We start from the raw sequence: 22111 nt of genomic DNA, 5'->3' as shown, positions 1-22111 counted from the left end.
TAATCAGTACTAAAATGTGGCAGTACTACCAAACGCTATTAATAAGATGTACGATTTTAAGTCTAACAGAAATCGGACATGTTTATTTCCCACTTACATGTTTCCATCCATGAGTAGAATTATAGATTGTCGGCAAACTCTCGCAACATCTCAATTAAAATTAATATACGACGCCGCACTGCTTACACCCTATATAATACAATCAGAATCCGTAAAATATATATTGCAAACTGTCGGTATGACGTCTTGCGCCAATAAAGCATTTGAAACAGCTGGTGTCACTGGGCTATTACACGCATGTAGCGACCGAATTAAAACGGAATTTGGCTCTTTTTGGACAGGTCTGGGTGTAAACGCATTCAACATAGACGCAAACACGGATGATGACCTCGAAGCGCTGGCAATGTGTGCGTCTATTGCAGCTTTGATATTTAACGAAAATCTTAATATTCATCCATATGCTATCGCTGATGGAAATTTATATTATTTAGTTGACATGCACGATACTTTGATTTTAACCATATTAGGACGGGCGAGTGACACACTACATCCATTATACACAACGGCGGCAATTAAATACGCAGCAAATATTTGGTTATATAAAGCGCTGCAGTCAAACAAATATCTTCAAATCAGAAATATTATGAAACCTTGCATAGAACCGTTTGTATACGCCTGTTCAATTTTGTTTGGTGACGTACCACACGACGAATCCTATAGAACAACAGTACATCAAATGTATACACGTGTAATGACTGCCGTAAAATTAAATACTGAATTAACATCATTAACACGTCATTTCAGTTTACCGGCTGTGCCACAAGACATAAACAATACAATTGACCAACAGGCGCCATATATTACTGCAAAGCACCCTGATGTAAAAACTGTCGTGCAAGATGCATTTACAACATTGAGTACCCCAGCTTCAAGCTGGAATCACCAGAAATCACTATTGATAGATATTACAATTACACCTGGTATATCGCGCAGTGCATTGTATGCCGCACTTATAAAAGGAAAATATACGGTATCATTCACTTTACAATTTACTATTGCTCCGGTGGGCATAGATGGCTTCGCCAATTTAAAACTTATCAACCAGGATCAAAAAGATGTTTCACATATTCCAGGAGTTGCTACATTCGCAGAGCGGTTATTGATGGTGTATTTTTTCATCAAGGAGCAGCAGGAGTTGCGGCTGCCAAAAAGAAAGGCATGGGTGGTGATTATACATCAAAGGCATTTGCAATAACATCACCGGCTCCTACAAATTTGTCAACTGTGTCTATTATACTGTCAGGATACTCCCAGGCTAACCAAATTCCAAATTTATTAGAAGGGCATCAAAGTGAAATGATCTTAATATATAAAATTTTACGAAACGTGGACACTAAGTGGTCGCGAGCATTACTTGATATCGTATGGTTTTCAATCAGCATTGAACATGGTCCTGTTCTGAAACAATTGGTTGATGCACATGCTACAAATACAGCGAAGGCGGAATATATCGCGTTCAATTCAATATATACTAACATGGGAAATTCGGAATTAATAGAACCAGTACCACCACCACAACCAGTACAGGTACAGTATGCCAAGGCGAGTGAAATTATGTCAACCAGCGATCCCTCATGGAAAACATGTACATCGGCATTTGGTATTAAATTTGCCACGCTTGTACTGAACACCACAAAGGAGTGCCCATGGCAGTAAGTTCGCAGAGGATGCTTTTACAGATCCCGAACATTTGTGTGCGGCATATGCATTGGAAGTACTGAAGAAAATATCATGTAATTCACATCCGAATATTTCTCGAATGTCTAAAAATTCCACAGAATTTGCCAAACTATTGCAAACGCAATACACAAAACCTCCGTTTTTTACAAAGGAAGGCGTAAATGAACCCTATACATATACATGTAAACGCCGATGTGTGGTTATGTCCACAGACACACAACAAGCACTTACAGGTATTATAGATAATATAGATAATACAGAAATAGCAGATGGTATGAACCCGTTAATGTGGTTCACACCCAATGCATTAAGCATGTCGAAAATTGGTTTTCGGGCATTAACATCAGATGAGACGCCATATCGAAATGTATTAATAGGACTCGATCATAACGTAATCGTGCATGTTAAAAGAACACATTGGTTGACCGGTGTCGTATATAATACACCATTGGCACATTTATATAAGCCATTTGGGCATGATATTGATCCTACCAAAGCAGACGTATGCACATCACCATCAACGTCATATGTTGATAAAACTGTTGCCCCCAAAGGCATATGTGATGTTCTCACAAGCACAAACACCACAACCAAATGTAGATACTACAAAAATTATTTTCGGTCAGTTTTTAACCGCTCAAAATGATTATTTTAAGGAAGAAATGCTAATCATTGGATGTTCGTATTTACCACAATCCCATCCAATTTTAAGTGGATATATAGGAGTTACTACTGAATGGCTGGAACACGTGGCATTGCCGGTTGTTGAAGAATTTTACCAATCTCTATTAGAAGGGAAAAAGGTGGCTGAGACGATATGTAAATATGCCGATTGCATTCAAGGAGGTAACGCCGACTTGCAATTTCAAACATACCAAGTCATGCGTAGTTTGCACGCCAATACACAGCTTATAGATGGCGCTGTCGGATGGAGCTTACTTGGGTTCAGACAGTTATGCAATGCCATACCCAATTTGTCGGTGAATATTATACCAAACAAAGTAACTATGAAATTTCCGTACGTTACCACACGATTTTTAATATATTTATCCTGGAAATATATTGTCGGAAATCATCACGAGTCCGAACTCACACGTACCGGTTACGATTTATATTCAAAGATTATGAAGAACATCACTGACATAGACTCTCGTCGGATCATTTTCACAGAAGCCAGCAACATGAAGGACGCAAAATATTCAGTTTTTAAACTGAAAAGACCATGCCCCAGTTTAAACGACGCGTACAAACGCCGTAGTTTAACTGCGTACGACATAAAAGGCAGTCACGGGAATTGCCACATACGTATTTGCGGTTGCCGGTGGGTATCGGAAATCAGAAGGAAACAACGCTCGATTGTTGGGGTGCCTTGATTATGAAATCCCAAATCCTCGCGGATTTATAACAACGAGCGTTCAAATGTACGGAAGGGCTGGTAATGTTTATCCCCAATTGATGAAATATTCGGACGGTAGTGTAGAAGATTATAAAGTACCTCTGACTGCCCAAAACGATGATTCGGGTGCTTGGGTTCTTAGGATAGTTACTGACATACTGTTCAAGTTACACAACAACGTGCGTGCACGGGTGCCGCTATTGGTACTTAAGCACATCTACAACCCACCCGAATGGGACAGAGAAGATCCCACTCGTTGTATAAGTGTGAGTAACGACTACATGCCCATTGACTTTGACAGTACTCCGAACGAGCGTGTTTACGATTTTGTTTATACGTGCATGTCCTTTATGAATTCGAAATCGTTATCCAGTGCAGATGCTGTAATACGACAAGAAGCGATGCTGAAAGCGGAGAATATAAGAGAAACGCCCCATGCGGTGTTTTTGGCCGCGTTTAATAAAAAAGATTTGAATTTAGTAGAACTTGAACCAGTGCCGCCGACTCCTGATCCCAATCCAAATGCAGCAACTGCATCTAACCAAGCATCTTCTACCGAAACATCTTCTTACCAAACAATGCCCAGGCCATCAGTGGATAAACGGGTATTAACGCACACAGTAATATCGAAAGTAATTGACCCAAAAAGGCGACATCCAAAACGCCCCAAGATCACAGACGCCGACATTGAAGATGATGAATTATTACATAAAATAGGTAGAGCTGTTCATTACAATCGCATGAAATGTAATAAATAAACGGAATTTTCCACCCATTATGCATGTGTGACGTGTTTCATTAGCGCGCTGCCGTTCTTATCACTTTCACGGGGGAGGAGAGATCTCTCCAAACACGCCCACGCGGCGTGGCGCGTTGCGCGAAGCACGTGATAGAGCGGAGTGGGTATAAATAGACGCGTCTCGTGTAAGTCATTTCATCTGCCTCAGTCTCTCGTCGCATCCTGCTAGGCTCGCCTAACTGGGAAAATGATTTTCTCCAAGGAATTGCTCGATGCTGCAAAGCTCCCGAACCCCAACAACCTTCCGCTGGCATGGTTTGCGGATTTCTGCTCAATCCCGACAATATGTGGAAATTACATCCCGAAGACACCCCTGCGGCACGGGCGACCCTCAAGTGCAACTTCCAAAAGAGTAAGTGCTCGACGATCTTCAACATTCGACACGCAAGTTGGCCTGCCATACTCCGCTTTCTCGAGGACCACGAGGCTTCCACCCCGGCCTACGAGTTCTTTGGACTCATCTTGAGGTATTGCATTTTACGCATTAATGGCATGCATTATTGTCATTCCGGCGACATCGATGTGCCCGACATCCCCGACGACCTCCGCAGGAACATCATCGTCAAAAAAGCAATAGGGGACATGATTACAATCCAAGATCCTCAATACCCAACTTCGGGCGTCCCGCTAGAAATGACTGGCAAATTCAAAGAATTTATATATCGCAAGCTGTTGGCCGACCAGTATTCATGCATCCCCCGGAAAAAATCTGCCAAAAAGCCCAACGACAATCGGGCCTATGAAGAAAAACATAGCATGCGATCGGCTGATTATGATAAAGCACTGTCCAATGCCCCTTTTATTCACAAGGGTGTCTTTATATCCAAAGAAGAGCATTTATATAACATGCTCAATCGCCTCAAGAGCGTGACCATGAAGAGCAAAATTGGGCGCATGAACGGACAAGAAAAGACCTTTGTAAATTTTGTAGGGGATGATGAAATTGTGTTCAATGGTGTCAACATGATCAGCCCCGAACCAACAATATTGGCGGGGGGTTTACACTACGTTTTGTGGGCAAATCAAGTTCCGAGCGGCAACAGCGTGCCATCAGAAGACTACTTTTGCCTGAAGGCAAACAGGTTGTGCCCGGGTGTTGACATCATGGCTTGTGCAAATGACTATACAATCCCAATCATTCTGTACCTGGGCTTGCATGGCGCCTTGTTTGTTGTAACTGACCCGGTCGTGACCAAGTTGTCACTGAGCAGTCTGCAATATTGGTGCACTAAATTATCAACATTGTTATTCGGCGTGGCTAAGCAAAGGACCCTCAAGAGGATGTTCATTGAAACAAAAACGATGGCGTTCCTTGCAAATGTCGATAACCCCAAGGCACGCACAGCACTTGCACGGGTTAAAGAACAGGCACTAGACGCCGCCAAGACCCTCAACGACACATCCTCGACCAACGAAAAGTCAATTGAGCCTTCGTCGCTGATCAGAAAAATCAGGGGCAAGTCCCACTTGGAATTTTGCATTTGTTCAGTCATGGTGAACGGAAAGAAGTGCTACCGCGAAGAGTACCGCCCATTGTTTGCGGACAGGGGGGTCGAATACAACCGCCAAAAACGATACATTGGGTTCATGAACTTGGGATTTTAACCCGTGATCCACAACGGAGTGCCAACTATGAGGATCACTTTTGGCAGCTGTATAATGAAACCCTACACACAAAACTTTGACGAGAGCAACCTGATGGACTGTGCATTCGAGTTGCCCGAGGCACTTGCGCTGGAACTGCCTGAAAACTATGTGTGTGTAAATGATGGCGAAAGGCGCAAGAATGAAGCCGAGGAGGAGAATGAAGACAAGAATTCGGCTGCTGCTAAACTCTACAGTGTGACATCAGAAGATGTTGATTCTAATGTCCTGCAGCTCCCCGCAGATCTTAATGAGATGTATGGACCCGCAGTCACCCTCGATGACGAAAAAACGTTCCAGCGATTCAACGGTCAATTCGTTACTTTTAAATGCTGCTACGGACGGCATGTCGTCATCGCACATTTCCGCAAGAACGATAGCCGCTCCTATCATTAAATCTATAATTGGGATTTTACGGATTTTGCGCAACATATCATAGGTATGGGCGTCCTCTAGCGTATAATTGAGTGCAATAGGAGTGGAAGTTGCGCATTTCGCTATCAGATCATTTACGTCATTATTTCGTTTACGTTCGATGCTTTTCGTTACATTTAATTGCATTTCGCGGAAATATGTGTCCATGTATATGTTACGCGCAAATATGTATATTAACACCCATATGAAATAAGAATGGCTCTCCGATAAATATTGTATCAAGGAACGGGGCTTGGGGGTTTTTACAATTCGGTCGTAAGTGTTGTGTTGTGTGTTGTGTTGGGTTTAATGGCACATAAGCAGCTAAGGCTATCATGCGCCAGGCTCAAGGTATATGAACACTTTTCTGTAGGTGGGAGGAAACATGGTTGTGTAGAGGACTTAAATTGCTATTTCGTTCTGGTAGTAATAAGAGGAAGAAGTAATTTTATAAATGGCTAAAAATAAATGCTTTCAAGAAGGTCAGATAACCTCAGTAGCCATCCTTGGCTGGGCAAGGATCCTGAGGCTCCCAACCATTCAAATAACCACCTCAGCCCTCTGCTCATGGAATGAGAAAATGGCTGAAATGCATCATATTTTAAAGCAAAGCTGTGGATCAAAGTTTACAGTTTCTGAAGAACATCTGCCTCTTTTAAAAAGCTAAAAACGGAAGATATGTTAACAATGGCATTTACGCCTAAAAGCAGCGCTGGGTGTAAAGGAATGTATTCATTATAAAACTTCGTAAAGTGCTTATTTCATAGTTTTTCGAGTTTTGCACACGAGAATAAAATATGGTTTATTGTTAGTTCGTCTCCACATCTTTCACAACGAGGTTTATCTTGCTTCGTTAGTAAGAAATTATGTGTAATGTGTGTATGTCCAATGCGGAGACGACATAAAATTACTTCAATAAATCGTTCCTGGTGCCTACAGGTCTTCCATTCACCCAGGACAGGTTTTACAAAGTGCAGCTTGTTGTTAACCTCGTTGTCCCAAGAGGCCTGCCATTTTTCTCTCAATTTATTCTGGACTGACTTGATGCAGTCCTTATGCGGTATGTTTACTGGTTTTATTTTTGCGTTAAGGGCAAGTGCGGCGCTTGCATCAGCCCTCTCATTTCCGCTGATGCCCACGTGACTGGGAACCCAGCAAAACTTTATTGTATGTCCTTGTGAATCAGCTCGTATTACATTATGTATTATATTTCCTTTTAAGGGTTCAGTTGCATTTCTGGGGTTTATTGCTGTAATAACGCTGAGGGAGTCACTGTAGATAACACTGTTCTGTATGTTTTTCTTCAATATTTGTTCTACAGCTAGAGCAATGGCGTAGCATTCTGCTGTAAATATTGAAGCGCACTGAGGCAGCCTGACTACTTTTTCCCATTTCCCTTGCACTATCGCGCTCCCTACATAGAGTGCTGTCTTAGATCCATCTGTGTAGAAATCTGTGCAATTCTTGTATTTTTCACTTACTCCAAGAAACTCTTGCTGTATATATTCCAGTGGGGTATGTCTTTTTTGAATGTTTGTCAGTGCGAAATCGCATACACCAGGAAACAAGTACCAAGGTGGCAACCTATCGGGTCTCTGGGCAACATCAGGAAGTGCATCTAGTATGTTTATTTCTTGGCATATTTCTTCAAAGCGGAGGAGCAATGGTTTTACAGCTTGAGGTTTGTTGGTGAACAGTGTTCTGGATGGGCATTTTGTAACTATGGTGTAACAAAGATGTTTCGGTAGCGACCTTATTTTCAGTACGTATGCACAGGTAAGCATTGTTCTCCTGTTGGTGAGGGTCGGTTCATTTGCTTCTACGTGAAGGCTATTTATGGGTGATGTTCTGTAAGCACCAGTTGAAAGGCGCAACCCGAGGTTTTGTACTGGATCCAGCTTTTTAAGGTATGATGGCCTCGCAGACCCATACACTATGGATCCATAGTCTAACGAAGAGCGTACTAGAGAGCGATAGATGTGCAATAGGCACCTCCTATCGGATCCCCAACGCTTCCGTGAGAGTACTTTAAGTATATTCAGGGATTGGGTGGCTTTCTTTTTTAGGGTGTTTATATGTGGTAGAAACGTTAGCTTTTTGTCAAAAGTTAAGCCTAAAAATTTGTGTTCTTGTTTTACTGGAAGTGTGGTGTCGTTCAAGTGCAGGATGGGATCAATCTGCAGTCCCCTCTGCAGCGAGAAAAAAACCGCAACAGTTTTCTGTGGAGAAAACCTAAATCCATTTCTGTCTGCCCAAAGTGCTAATTTGTTTATTGTGAGTTGTAGTTGTCTCTCACAAGTTGCCAGGCTAGAAGATGTGCACGCAATTTGAAGGTCATCAACGTAGACCGAGTACATAATGGACTGTGGAATTATACTGGTTAAAGAATTCTTTTTTACTATGAACAATGTAGTACTTAAAATGCATCCCTGAGGAACGCCGTTTTCCTGAGTAAAATTATTTGAGAGGGTTGCGCCGAGACGAACTTGGAAAGAACGGTTGGATAAAAAGTCGCTCAAATATTTCAGCATCCTCCCGCGGATACCAAGCTCTGCCAGGTCGCGAAGAATCCCGAACCTCCAGGTCGTGCCATATGCCTTCTCCATATCGAAAAAAACTGAAAGGCAGTGTTTTCTGTGTATAAAGGCCTCTCGGATTGTGTTTTCCAGGCGGACCAAATGGTCGACTGTGGAACATGTTTTTTTAAAGCCACATTGGTGGACATCAAGAAGCTCTCGGGATTCCGGAATAAACATTAATCTAATATTTATAGCACTCTCAAAAGATTTGGCACGACAGCTTGTAAGGGTTATAGGCCTGTAACTGTTAGGGGAGGTTGGTGGCTTTCCTGGTTTTAGAAATGGAACAATAATGGCTTTTTTCCAAGCAGCTGGTATTTTCCCTACTACCCATATTTTGTTAAAAAATTTTAACAGAACTTCTACAGATTGCTCAGATAGATGGGATAGCATTTCATAATGAATTTCGTCGGGGCCTGGTGCAGTTTGTTTACCTATAGACAGTACTCTCTGTATTTCTTGAAGTGTAATCAAATTATTGTAAGGCTCGTTTGTGCTGCCTGCCGTAGGGAGTCTGTTTTTCGGTTGTGTTTTTGTATTTTAAGAATGACTGTGTATAGTGGGAAGAACTAGAAACTATAAAAAAATGTTGCCCCAAAATGTCTGCTTGTTCTTTAATACTTGTCTGAATTCCAGGATCCGTCAGCATAGGAAGGATGAATGGGGAATAGCTGCCATGTACTTTTCTGACCTGCTCCCACAGTTTTTTTGATGTTACCGAGCTGTTTATGGACGACACATAATTTTGCCAAGACATTTTTTCCACGTTCCGCCGTATATATCGGGCTTTAGCTTTTGCCTTTTTGAAAGTTATTAGATTTTCGTGAGTAGGATACCTACGAAATACACCCCAGCCCTTATTTTGTTGTTTTTCGGCTTCCCAACATTCTCGCGTCCACCATACCTTGTGGTTCTGGCGCACCACGCCTGTGGACAGGGGAATAGCTAGCCGTGCAGCATCGATGATACGCTTTGTAAGAATTTCATTGATTTCATCTATGCTAAGTGTTTCTCAGTAAATGTCCTCTAATCTGGCCTTTTCTCTAAACAACGCCCAATCAGCTAGATGTAGCTTCCATCGCCGTGGTTTGGTTGGGATGACTGCAGGTGAGGATGATAGGCTTATAAAAACTGGTAGGTGATCACTCCCAAACGGGTTGTCTAAAACGTCCCACTTAAAATCGCTAAAAACAGAAGGTGAACAAAAAGACAGGTCTAAACTGCTCATTTTCCTAGATGTTGGGGAACTGTATGTGGCCTTTTTCGTATTTAAAAGACATACATTATTCGTCAGGATAAAATCTTCGATTATTTGACCTCTAGCGTCACAGCATTCGCTTCCCCACAGGGAGGAGTGAGCATTAAAATCCCCAAGTAACAGATATGGCTCCGGAAGTTCTCTGATCAGTTGCTGTAGATCATGGAGTGTTAACGTAAAATGTGGAGGAATGTACACGGAACAGATTGTTAGTGTTTTGTAGCTTACGATACTGACTGCAACCGCCTCAAGTTTTGTTTTGAGTTTAATTTCTTGAGCAGGGACACCGCTTTGAACGACTATCGCGACGCCTCCCGATAGCCGATTTGCCTGCTCTCGATCGCGTCTAAAAGTTTTATAATGTTTCAGTATATGTACATGTTGTGGACCAAGATTGGTCTCCTGAAGACATAAAGCTGTGGGTAACATTGACCCTAAAATATGTGTTATGTCGCTGTAATTCCGCATAAGTCCTCTACAATTCCAATGGATTAAAAAAGCCATGTTTATGTTTTTGAGAGGAAATGAAAGGGGATTTACTTTAGTGGGCCCGTTATTAGGGGCCTGTCCTTTTTCCGCTCAAGAGAGCTGTTTCGCCTCTGTAGTGGAGGCGGAGTGGCAGTTATATCCATCGCCTCGCGCGAGGCGCTGGAGGACCGCGGGGAAGCCGCGGGTTTGTGGGTTTCAGTCCTCCCCCGGTAGGGGGAAGTCCTGCGGGATGCCGACGCATGGACCGGCGCTCCCTGCTTTGACACTGGCAGGGCAGCTTTCGCTGACCCTGCCTGGGGCGTGAATGGTCCTGCCATTGTCTCGATGGAAGTGGCCTCGGCAGGCACCGGGGTGCTGTGTGGTGCACCGCCCCTGCGCACCACATCAGCAAAGCTGGATTTTGCTGTGAAGGAGAACTGGTTGGTAACGGCAAATCGCCTTCTTGCTTCTCTAAATGAAATGTTTTCCTTGGTTTTTATCGTGATAATCTCTTTTTCCTTCTTCCAGGACGGACAGGCCCTGGAGTATGCAGCATGTTCTCCTTCGCAGTTTGCGCACCGCAGGGCTGCGTAACATTCCTCAGAAACGTGATCCTTGGAAGCACAATTTGCGCACGTTTTGCGGCCGCGGCAGCTCTGTGAGCCGTGGCCAAACCTTTGACAGTTGAAGCATCTTCGTGGGTTTGTAATGTAGTGTCTGACATTTACTTTCAAGTATCCTACATCGATGGTTTCTGGCAATGTACTTGTATTGAATGTTAGAACCAAGTGTTTTGTCTCTATTTCTTTGTTGTCTTTCCGGATTTTGATTCTGTATACATCTGTGACATTTTGGTCAGACAGGCCTACCAGCAATTCTTTCTCGGTTAGGTGTATGAAGTCGTTTTCAGAGATGACACCACGAACTGAGTTTAGGGATCGGTGCGCTGTTATTGAAACTGGGATTTCTCCGATGGTTGCAATGTTTGGGATTTTCGAGCTCTGGGTGTTGTCAAGGAGTTCTAACAATAAGTCTCCGCTGGCCATTTTAGACACCTTGTAGCCAGGGCCCAGGGTATCTGTTAGGCATTTAGATACAAGGAACGGAGAAATTATTCTTGCTTGTTTTTCATTACTTTCGCTGTGGATAACATAGAACTTGGTGAATGTCAATGTCGGTTTCTTTTTTGAAAAAAAGACTGCTGCTTCGTTCCGCCCTCTCTTGAGAGAGCGATCGGGTTTTGAAAGTGGGGGAGCCATAAAAAATGAAGTTTTTCAGTCATGGTGCCAGCCACCCACCATGGAGTCCAACAAGGGGACGGGACTGGAACTTGAACGCAAGTCCTGCCCACGCCAGCTGTACACCTCAACTATAACCAAATCCGACACAACTCAGGGTGGTTGGCCACACAAGGTTAACCCTCGCCGCCTATGAAAAGTGAAAAAAAACTAAGTGAGTAGGAGACAGGAGAGTTGTGAGACAGAGATAGGAAAGTGAAAGACAGAGTGGAGGATAGGAAAAGGCGACTGCCGATTTCCCCCGGTCGGGTCAGGCCGAAGGCGCCGTCTACGTGAAGCTGGGGCCAAAGTGGTGTGTTGCTTCCGCCGAGGGGCCTTAAAGGTCCAAACGCTCAGCATCGGCTCAACCACCAGGATCCCCTTTTCCCCGCCCACAGCGATGCCACGCACGGCGAGGCGCGGGTGCTCGGGTCCGTGGTGATGCACAGTTCACCATCATCCCCTTGCGGGGATGTCCCTGCGGATGCTCGGGAACCCGCGGTGTCGCCACTCACCGTCGCGACGCCTGCAAGCTGCAGGCGCCCCCCTGCGGGGAAATTCGGTCGTAAGTGTTCACTTAAATACCCGGTGCATATAAATCGCAAAATGCAGACAGATACGAAGCCGACGCTATATAATCGGGCGTCATTGTGGCATTATGGGATAACGACGGCGTATTTGTGAAAAGTCGCAATAACACATACAATGGAGATGCCAGATACCAGTTATGGTAGGCGCTTCTAAACATTTTCCCGGACGGCGGGTCGGGATCGGACGACCCGACTAGCATGGGAAGTAGGAAACTCATTTCACCCAATAACCCTCTCAGATTTGGAGTTAATTTTAAGTGGGGTTTATTTAATGCTACCACGAAATTTAACATTGATGTATATGTGGGGTCATACAGCTCGTAGTTGGCAAAGTATATTTTTGCCTGTGGTTCCATTTCCAATTCAAACATTGGAGTTTTAGGCGTGAAAATGGCCGCAAATGCCAATGCGGTGTTTCCCAGTGCTAATTAGTTGTAGGAGCGCATTATGACGCTTTGAATAAAATTGTCGTACATTTGGGTCATGACAACAATTGCCTCGGTAACTTGTTCGGGATATATTAGCACTTCTCCCGCCTGTATCGGCAATCTATGCATGTTATAAATGTTTGCCACACATCTTCTTCGACTACTTTGAGCATTCCTCTTGTGAAATAGCGGGATCGGATATATGTTGCTGTCTATTAACGTTATGTCCGTACATCCCACAACGGGCATGGGACAGTCTACTTCCCATGGTTTAATATACGGAGAGTAAATACAACCCGAACGCGTCACATACGTGCCGCAAGGTTCGAAACCGCCGGAAGCGCCCACAAATTCAAAAGGTGGCAAGTATGGAATCACGCCTTCTAAAATTTCGACAGTTTGTTTACATTGCGAGAGCTTGTAGACATATTGTTTCATTAATGCCTTAAAACGGCGAAGGCAGTTTGAATCTAGTTGATTGTTGACCACAACTACCCCCGCGCTTGACAAGTGCGCATTCCAATATCTGACTATGGTTGCCCCCCTGGTTATAATGTCTGGAAGATGCATGAAAGGGTGCACGAATTGTCTACGTCTAATTATGTGTTTAGCCACCAACGAACACATGGAATACTGACCTTGCATATCTTTGTGAATTAAGGGAAGAAGACCATTAACGAGTTAGCCGTAAGAGGGAAAGCACAGGAGTTTAGGATAGCGCTGCAAAACAGATACTCGGCTTTAACTGAGGAAGATGATCTTGATGTTCATTCAATGCACGATAACCTGACGTCAATAATTACGGAGTGCGCAGTAGAAGTAGGCGGTAGGACAGTTCGAAAAGATACCGGGAAGCTATCTCAGGTGACGAAAGATCTGATTAAGAAGCGCCAAAACATGAAGGCATCTAACACTACCGATAGAATAGAACTAACGGAGCTATCAAAGTTAATAAATAAGAGCAAGGTAGCCGACATAAGGAAGTTTAATATGGAGAGAATCGAGCATGCTATAAAGAACGGAGGTAGCCTAAAAACAGTGAAGAGGAAACTAGGCATAGGTAAAAACCAGATGTATGCATTAAGAGACAAGCAGGGCAATGTCATTAGCAATATGGATAAGATAGTTAACGTAGCCGAAGAGTTCTACACAGACCTGTACAGTAGCCAATGTAATAAGAGCGCTAATGAGAAAGACAGCAGTGCACAGCAATACGTCATCCCGCCAGTTACGAAAGATGAAGTAAAGAAAGCCTTAGAAGCAATGAAAAGGGGAAAAGCAGCTGGGGAGGATCAGGTAACAGCAGATCTGTTGAAGGATGGAGGGGACATCGTGCTAGAGAAACTAGCCACCCTGTATACGCAATGCCTTATGACCTCGACTGTACCAGAAGCTTGGAAGAATGCAAACATTATCTTAATTCATAAGAAGGGAGACGCCAAGGACTTGAAAAATTACAGGCCGATCAGCTTTCTATCCGTTGCCTACAAAGTATTTACTAAGGTGATCGCTAATAGAGTCAGGGCAACGTTAGACTTTAATCAACCAAATGATCAGGCAGGCTTTCGTAAAGGATATTCTACAATAGATCATATTCACACTATCAATCAGGTGATAGAGAAATGCGCAGAATATAACCAACCTCTATATATAGCTTTCATTGATTACGAGAAAGCATTCGACTCAGTGGAAACCTCAGCAGTCATACAGGCATTGCGTAATCAGGGGGTAGAAGAGCTTTATGTCAAAATACTGGAAGATATATATAGCAACTGCACAGCTACTATAGTCCTCCATAAAGTCAGCAATAAAATTCCAATAAGGAAGGGCGTCAGGCAAGGAGACACGATCTCGCCAATGCTGTTCACCGCATGTTTGCAGGAGGTATTTCGAGGCCTGAATTGGGAAGAGTTGGGAATAAGAATAAATGGAGAATACCTAAATAATCTGAGATTTGCTGATGACATTGCCTTGCTGAGTCACTCAGGAGGTGAACTGCAAATCATGATCAACGAGTTAGACAGGCAGAGCAGATCGATGGGTCTAAGAATTAACATGCAGAAAACCAAGGTAATGTTCAACAGCCTAGCAAGGGAACAACAGTTCACAATTGGCAGCGAGAGCCTAGAAATGGTGCCGGAATACGTCTACTTAGGGCAGGTAGTGACAGCTGATCCGGATCATGAGAGGGAGATAACTAGAAGGATAAGAATGGGGTGGAGCGCATATGGCAAATTCTCGCAGATCATGAGTGGCAGTTTACCAATTTCCCTCAAGAGGAAAGTGTACAACAGCATAATCTTACCGGTACTCACCTACGGGGCAGAAACGTGGAGGCTAACGAAAAGAGTTCAGCTTAAGTTAAGGACAACGCAGCGAGCCATGGAAAGAAAAATGATAGGTGTAACGTTAAGAGATCGGAAGCGGGCAGAGTGGGTGAGGGAACAAACACGGGTTAATGACATCCTAGTTGAAATCAAGAGAAAGAAATGGGCTTGGGCAGGGCATGTAATGCGAAGGCAAGATAACCGCTGGTCTTTAAGGGTAACGGAGTGGGTTCCAAGAGAAAGTAAGCGTAGCAGGGGGCGGCAGAAGGTTAGATGGGCGGATGAGATTAAGAAGTTTGCAGGCAAAGGGTAAATGCAGCTGGCAAAGGATAGGGTTAATTGGAGAGACATGGGAGAGGCCTTTGCCCTGCAGTGGGTGTAGTAGGGCTGATGATGATGATGATGATATAAATAACTGTTTACACTCTTTATCTCTTCTTCCGTCATATAATTGCGACCCTCTTGCATGGAATCGAAATAGTACAGCCACTTGCAAATTATCGCGGCGAATTCCTCTCTATACTCCGTTTCATACTTAGCTGTCTACGCAGCCAAGGCTACGGTGCCTGTTTGCGATCCTCGTCCGCATCATAATATAGTGCGTCAAAAATAAAAATAGAAATGAATTGACAAGCAAAGTGAACAGTAGTTGATATTATAGTAGACCGATGGAAGTGTTTTATTTTGCAAATAGATTGATTTTTCTTTTATGTTTTCCAGAACCGAGTGACGCAGATTTTTCGTTTTCTCAGGCGCCGGCTGTATCAGGTTTTCGCAGCTGAGCCGGCAGGTCTGTTTGTGAAAATGGCGTCGCTGTCACCTGCTCGCTTGTTTTCTTCCCCCGCTTCGACTTCGAAAACATCTCCTGTTCGCCTCTTTTCCAAGGTGAAGTCTCCAAAGTTTTCTAAAGACTGCAAGGCGGTGATAGTTAAGCATAAAGAAGCTCCACCCCGAGAAGACTCACCTGCATATTTATGAGGTTGCAGCTTATTGTCAATCTAAACGGCGTCGTTATTGATGTGTTTGGAATTGGTATATACCCTTCGTGAAAAAATCCAAATAACTCGGACGGTTTGAATATGTCCATTTTATCAAATTTCTCTTGATACGGCTCTTGGTTGCTCATTGCATACTCCATGGCCCTACACCACGTTTCCACAACTCCTTCGGCAGCGTCAACACGCTCGCGTCTACCCAATGGAAGATTATTCTCGATAACCTGCATTAACACGGGGCGTGCGTTTGTGGGATTAATGTTTGCCTGTTGATGATTAATAAACGTATCGCGTGGTGGCGCCGATGTGTCATAGTATATGTGCGGTTTGATCGTGACGTAGAAGCCAAACGAAGGTTTAAAAATGTCCCCAATCTCTACGGGTTTTATATAATGTGAACTTATTTTTAGATTTTTGAACCATCATATGGGTCGTGGCACATCGATATGTAACGAACCGAAAAACGCTCTAGCGTTGAATAGGGACCCAGAGAAAACACTCGATGCAATTGCTTTAAAGTCGCTTATGTTATGTGTACGATGCACGGTCTTTGCCATTTCGGGAAGTGATATTATATTTCGAAAAGCAGCCGTTTCTTTGTATAGGGGATCGTCTTTGGGTGATTGATATTGCACTTTAAATTGGCCCATTTTTGCTTGCCTGTCAAGTGCGCCTGTGCGTGGGGGGTGGCCGCTTTTCATATATTTATAATTACCCGCATATTGATTTTTGCTCTTTTGAATTTCTGTCGTACTTGGAATACCCTGTTTGGACAATAAGTAGTGTGGATGAATATGTACGTGTCTGGTTGTTTATAGTAGATTGTTGTTTATGGTAGATTGTAGCCATTTTAAAAAACTTGCAATCTGGGAAGCCAACTCAATTATATATGATGATATTTGACGTTGAATATTTCGCACCACACTGCCGATTGAGAATATTTGAAAACTGTAGTCACCTTCAATTTTGACTGCCTTCAATTTCCCAATTTAAGCTCGCCCCTAAAATCAAAACATTAACAAGCTGGATAGTTAAACTTAGTTGTTGAATCGTTTAACTATTGAGCTTTACCAGGGGCATAACGTCCGCAATCGTGTAGAAATCATCAGCCCAAAGCACAATGTCGCATATCTCACGGTGCTAAAAAGAATTGGCCCTCTAGAAAGGACACGGTATATTGTCGGGAAGAGGTTGAGCAAAAACTCAGCGTTGCCAAACACCGTCGCCGTCTCTGCTCAGGCTGGCAATTTTATACTACTGTACCGAAATGTAGGCCTGTGTCGGTCGCCGTGCGTGGGTAATAATACAACGCTTCAATACACTATACACATATACCAAGCGAACCAATACACACAAAAATCAATATTTGGGAATGAAAACCTGTTCCCAGCTGCCCCGTTTAGATGGAAACGAAGTGCAAGAACGTCCGAGTGCTGTGCGACGTCAGTACACGTTAAAAACAACTCAGGTAGTCGAAATAATTCCTCCGGCGCCCCACATAGCATTATTCACTGCGGAGTGTTAAAAAAATCAAGGCAGAAAGCCCTGAAAACTTACATGCATTTAACTCAGAGTGCGGCACTGAGAACACCGGCCGCTCATTTGTACGCGCTACCAAGGACGCGCTGCAGTGAGTGAAGTGCGCTTTTTCGCAAAGCCGCCGCGACTTGCTGTAAAAACGCAGCGCGCGAGATAGCTTTCCAGCAATGCAAGCGAGGTGCGCGCCAGCGCGGTAGCAGACGACACGAAGCTCCTCCCCCGGGCCCCTGTGCGCCTGCGCGGCTTTGCTTCGAGGCGCGAACGCGCGAGATCCGCTGGCGCTCAGCGGAGCGCGGCCACGCGGAGCCGTGTTCGCACTTAGAGTGGACCACCCTGTACAAACGCAGCTCCAGCACCGGCTACAACGGCGTTCTTGGCACCCATGGAAAGTACATTGGAAACACCCTTGGTCACCCCACTACTCCCACTCCCTATAGACCTCCTGCATGTTTGTAAACAAACGAGGTGGCGCTGCAGTCGCTAGCGAGCTCGTGGTAGGCAAAAGGTCAGGGAGTGGCGTCGCGGATAGGTGTTGAGCGCGGGTTTTCAAGGCTTGTAGGCGCGTTTCCAGTTTCTGCGAATCATAGCAATGGTCGATGCTTCCAACTTAGTAATTTGTTGAAGTACACGAGCTCGCGTTGGCCACGTGCGGCCTATAAAGAGAAATAGTTTGCCACTGTATTGTATATATGGTTAGTAGTAAACATGTAGAAAGCGTTCCTGCCCTTTATTTATGCGCTAGGCATTGAATAAAACAAGCTTTGACACTCTGCACTAGCCGGAATGATTTTACTTCGGGACAATAGTGAGGGGAAGTGCTGGCCTTGTTTCCTCGGAGCAGACATGCGCTCATCGTCTGCTGACATACGTACGTGTCGTGCTGTGCGAAAAGTGGGGACAGCGTCGTGTCCCTGATCTCCTGTCTCGCTTAGCGCTGTTTTTAGCCGCAGGACCACGCACCAGCAAGGCCGACTTGTCCTCTTGTTAAGCTGGTCGATTTGGTGAAAATTTTTGATTTCTAGAATTATTTTCTTTCCTAGCCCTGAAGTCTAGTTTCGTGACGAAAAATTATAGCAAAATATTGAGTACAAATTTATAAATCACGCTTTTTAGAAGTGTGGTCGTCAAAAATTGTGAGGTAATTTGATTTCAGTGCCGCATTTCTTTGACGAAAGTGAAAGCGAAGATGCCATAAACGAGGGAATAAACTTTAAGGTTCGTTTTGTGACCTCTCACATTTACTGCGACTGGATCACTCACCTTCTTCATTCGCATGAAAATCAAATGATTCCATTTGTCGCAAACTATTCCTGAGACGTTGAGGAGCGTAAAAATCTCTCGATTTTTTCCCTACACGTGCAGTACTGTGTTAGTTATTTCTTGTAAGAAACGTTTTCATGTAACTATGCATGCATAAGTACTGATCGCATAGAAAAAGAACTAATCGCGTCATCGTACAGAACAGGGCTTTATGTACATGCTGGCATAAAAAAGCTGCGCACTATCTACTCAATTATTTGAGACCTTGGGGGGACTTGACGACGGTGTTAATTATAATTACCCAGAACTGCAGCAGGTATAGCTATAAATAAAATTACTGAAACTAGAGTAGGAATTTCATATGTGCACCAAGTTTAGTTACATATCGCATGCATGAATAACGAAAACACTTTTCATTGCCGCGTCCCCTCTCAATCTCGCCATGTGTCTGTTAGTAGCACGCCTGCGGCTGCTTCTTTCCAAACAAGCTTCGCGATCATGTACTACCTCATGAAACATGACACATGCATGATGCAATGAAAAAGCATACGGCGTTTAGCACACTTAAGGTACGCTATTCTAAGCACACCAACGCGACCGCGCAAGATTGACACAACTTACCAGACTTCTTTCTACTCGAATGAAATAATTACGTCGTCATATCAAGAAACAGTTTCAAGTAAATATTAAATGTCATAAAACGCGCCATTAAAACATGGTGGGTGTGCTATTAACAAAAAAACGCATTCCTTGGGGGCGAGTGAACCTGTCGACGCCCCGTGCACTCCGGCTCAAGGTGATAATTACGTGTGCAGCTGCATGTCTTTTTTTTCCTTGAGCAATTATCAGCCTACTATCCTGAAGTTCAGGTGAATGAACGCAGTAACTTGCATGCTATTAAGTGCATTGAGTGGCAGTGCCTATCGACTCCCAGACTTCGCGCTTTACTACCGTGGCCCAACCCTTACAAAAAAAATTGCAGTCTTTCTGCAGAAATCTTGTAGACCTTGATTCACCAAGGACGCAGAATATGTGAAGACTGGTGACAGACTTTCTGTCACCCCCTGTCACCTCCCAGTGGTCAATTGGTACACTCTTTCTGCAGAAAGTCTGTAGAGACTGTGGTCACAGGATGCAGCACATAAGCAGACATTTGAGAGAATCTGTGCAGCCCACGTATCGGGATCTGGCATGCAGGCACACAGGTAACGTAATAAGACACTAAGATTTTTTATTTGTTCATCTCATTGTTTGCACCTTACAAATCTCTTCCAAGGAATGAAGTAGTGAGTAAGGAACAAAGCAGAGGCCTTAGTGTATAAAGTTTCATCATTCATTGTGCTGTGACAGGCGCTGTGAAACATGAAGGTAGTGGGAAAAGAAACACAAGTGAAGCGAAAATGCTAACCGGGATTGATGAATGAGAAGGATTTATACTCATGGCTGCTATCACCAGCACAAGAAAAGGTAAAATAGTCAAAATGAATCGGAACTGAAAAGGTGACCCACTTGATGAGGTAGTGACACAGACTACTCGCCCAAGCATGCTTCAACACCAGCCGCAACCATGCAAAATGCTTCCAATATCTTTCTTGCCACTTTGTACTTCCTTGTGAGCAGGAAACAACTCCCTCTACACGTACAACTAAATAGGGCACATGTGTGCGAAGAGGGAGTCATTTACAAGGCACCACTCACAGGCATCTGCACTTACATTGTACACAAGCGTACAGGTGCTGGAACCACAGGCTCAAGGATCACAGATACGCTCTTAGCATTGTAAATGCACTGGGCAACTTGCCTGTGCACTGTACGAAGTGTGGTTGCAGTCTTTTCACAGTACGGAAATCCTTCTGATTAGGAAGCACAAAGTGAGGAGAGAGATATGGGAAGCATTTTGCACGGTTGTGGTTGGTGCTGAAGCCTGCGTGAGTGAGAGCCGTCTGTGTCACCATCTGATCATCGAACTCACTTGTAACATAACATCGCCGCCAGAAGATTCAAATATGTTGCCTTATCTGCTCTAACTCATTCTGGTGATCTTTTTTCTGCTTTTTTTGCACATGTAACCAGCACCTGATAACAGATACGGGTATAAATTATTCCTTCTTGTTCAACAAACTTGACGTATTTATGCGCATAATTTGTGCCCCCCTTAACTTATCACCCTGGTTTATAAAAAGAAAATTTTTACTCGCATATTTTACACACCGTGCTGTGCTAGACCACCATCATGCACGCTGGCTCTACCCTATGGCTCTACCCAGTAGCATTCGCCTGATTCGGCTATTCCGCGTGTTCGGAAGGCTTTTTGAATCTTTTGTGCACTGGGCGTTCATGGTAGCGTCGGGGGCCACTGTTACAATTGCGGCGGCACCAGCGACATCGCCACTCGGAACGGCCGGCAGCGCTTCCAGGATGGATCGGCAGCTGATAGAAGAGCCGACATCGCAGTTTGTTTGGCTCACGACCTACTGTGGTTTTTCTTGGCGGCTCTGATGGCTTGTGTTTTGTTGTTCAGTCGTGTCTTGCGATGGGATATCAAATATATGGCAAGTTTCAAACTGCTTGTTAGCGCCTTATCATGGTGCGAAGCCAGTGAGAATAACCACGCGCGCACAAGTTCGCCCATAGATGACAAACATTGTGTCCGCAAACTTGTGCGCACGTAGCTACTCTCGCTCACTTCGCCGCTCTGCGCCGTGATAAGACGCTGACAAGCAGTTTGGTCGACGCTCGCGTGGTACTGTCGGCTGGGTGTACATCTTGTGTGTGGTGTGATTATTGATTTGCGGCTGCTTTCCCGGACGAAGTTACGAAAGCAAACTTACGGAATCCCTAACTACCGTACAATTGGCTGGGCCGCAAGTGATGACGCTGTTTTAGCGTCATATTGAGCTTTTGAGCTTGGTGCATGCACCTTCATGCCATCCCGCAAAGGAAGGAGAGGGGGTGCGCGGCCTTTCATTTAGAATGAACTTTTTTTCGGGGGGCGACCAGCGTGGGGTGCGGTTTCGGGTGCTGACGTATACGCAGCAATAGACTATACCTATATTGCGCGTTGTGACCTTTGTGTTTTTTAAGTCGCGCTCGCGAAATCCCCGCGTAATTTGTGGACCCCCTTCTTGGAGCCCTAATTTCTGAATAAAAAGTGCGCAAATTATGTGCGTAAATCAAAAGCTTGGGCTTAACTTGTGCGTTTTATTTTTGTTTCCACTAACTCTGTCAGCATGCCCATCACAGCACAATGAACGATGAAGTAGTAGGGATCCTTACTTGCCACTTGACTCCTTGGAAGAGGTGTCATTCTTGGTCCCCATTTTTTGCAACATGGAGCCTAGACTTCTCTTCAATTTTATGTCCGGCCACCTAAACTCGCAGCATGTGTACTCTGTAA

This window comes from Amblyomma americanum, chromosome 8, assembly GCF_052857255.1.
Source record: "Amblyomma americanum isolate KBUSLIRL-KWMA chromosome 8, ASM5285725v1, whole genome shotgun sequence".
Lineage (NCBI taxonomy): Eukaryota > Metazoa > Arthropoda > Arachnida > Ixodida > Ixodidae > Amblyomma > Amblyomma americanum.
This window is presented reverse-complemented; position numbering follows the sequence as displayed.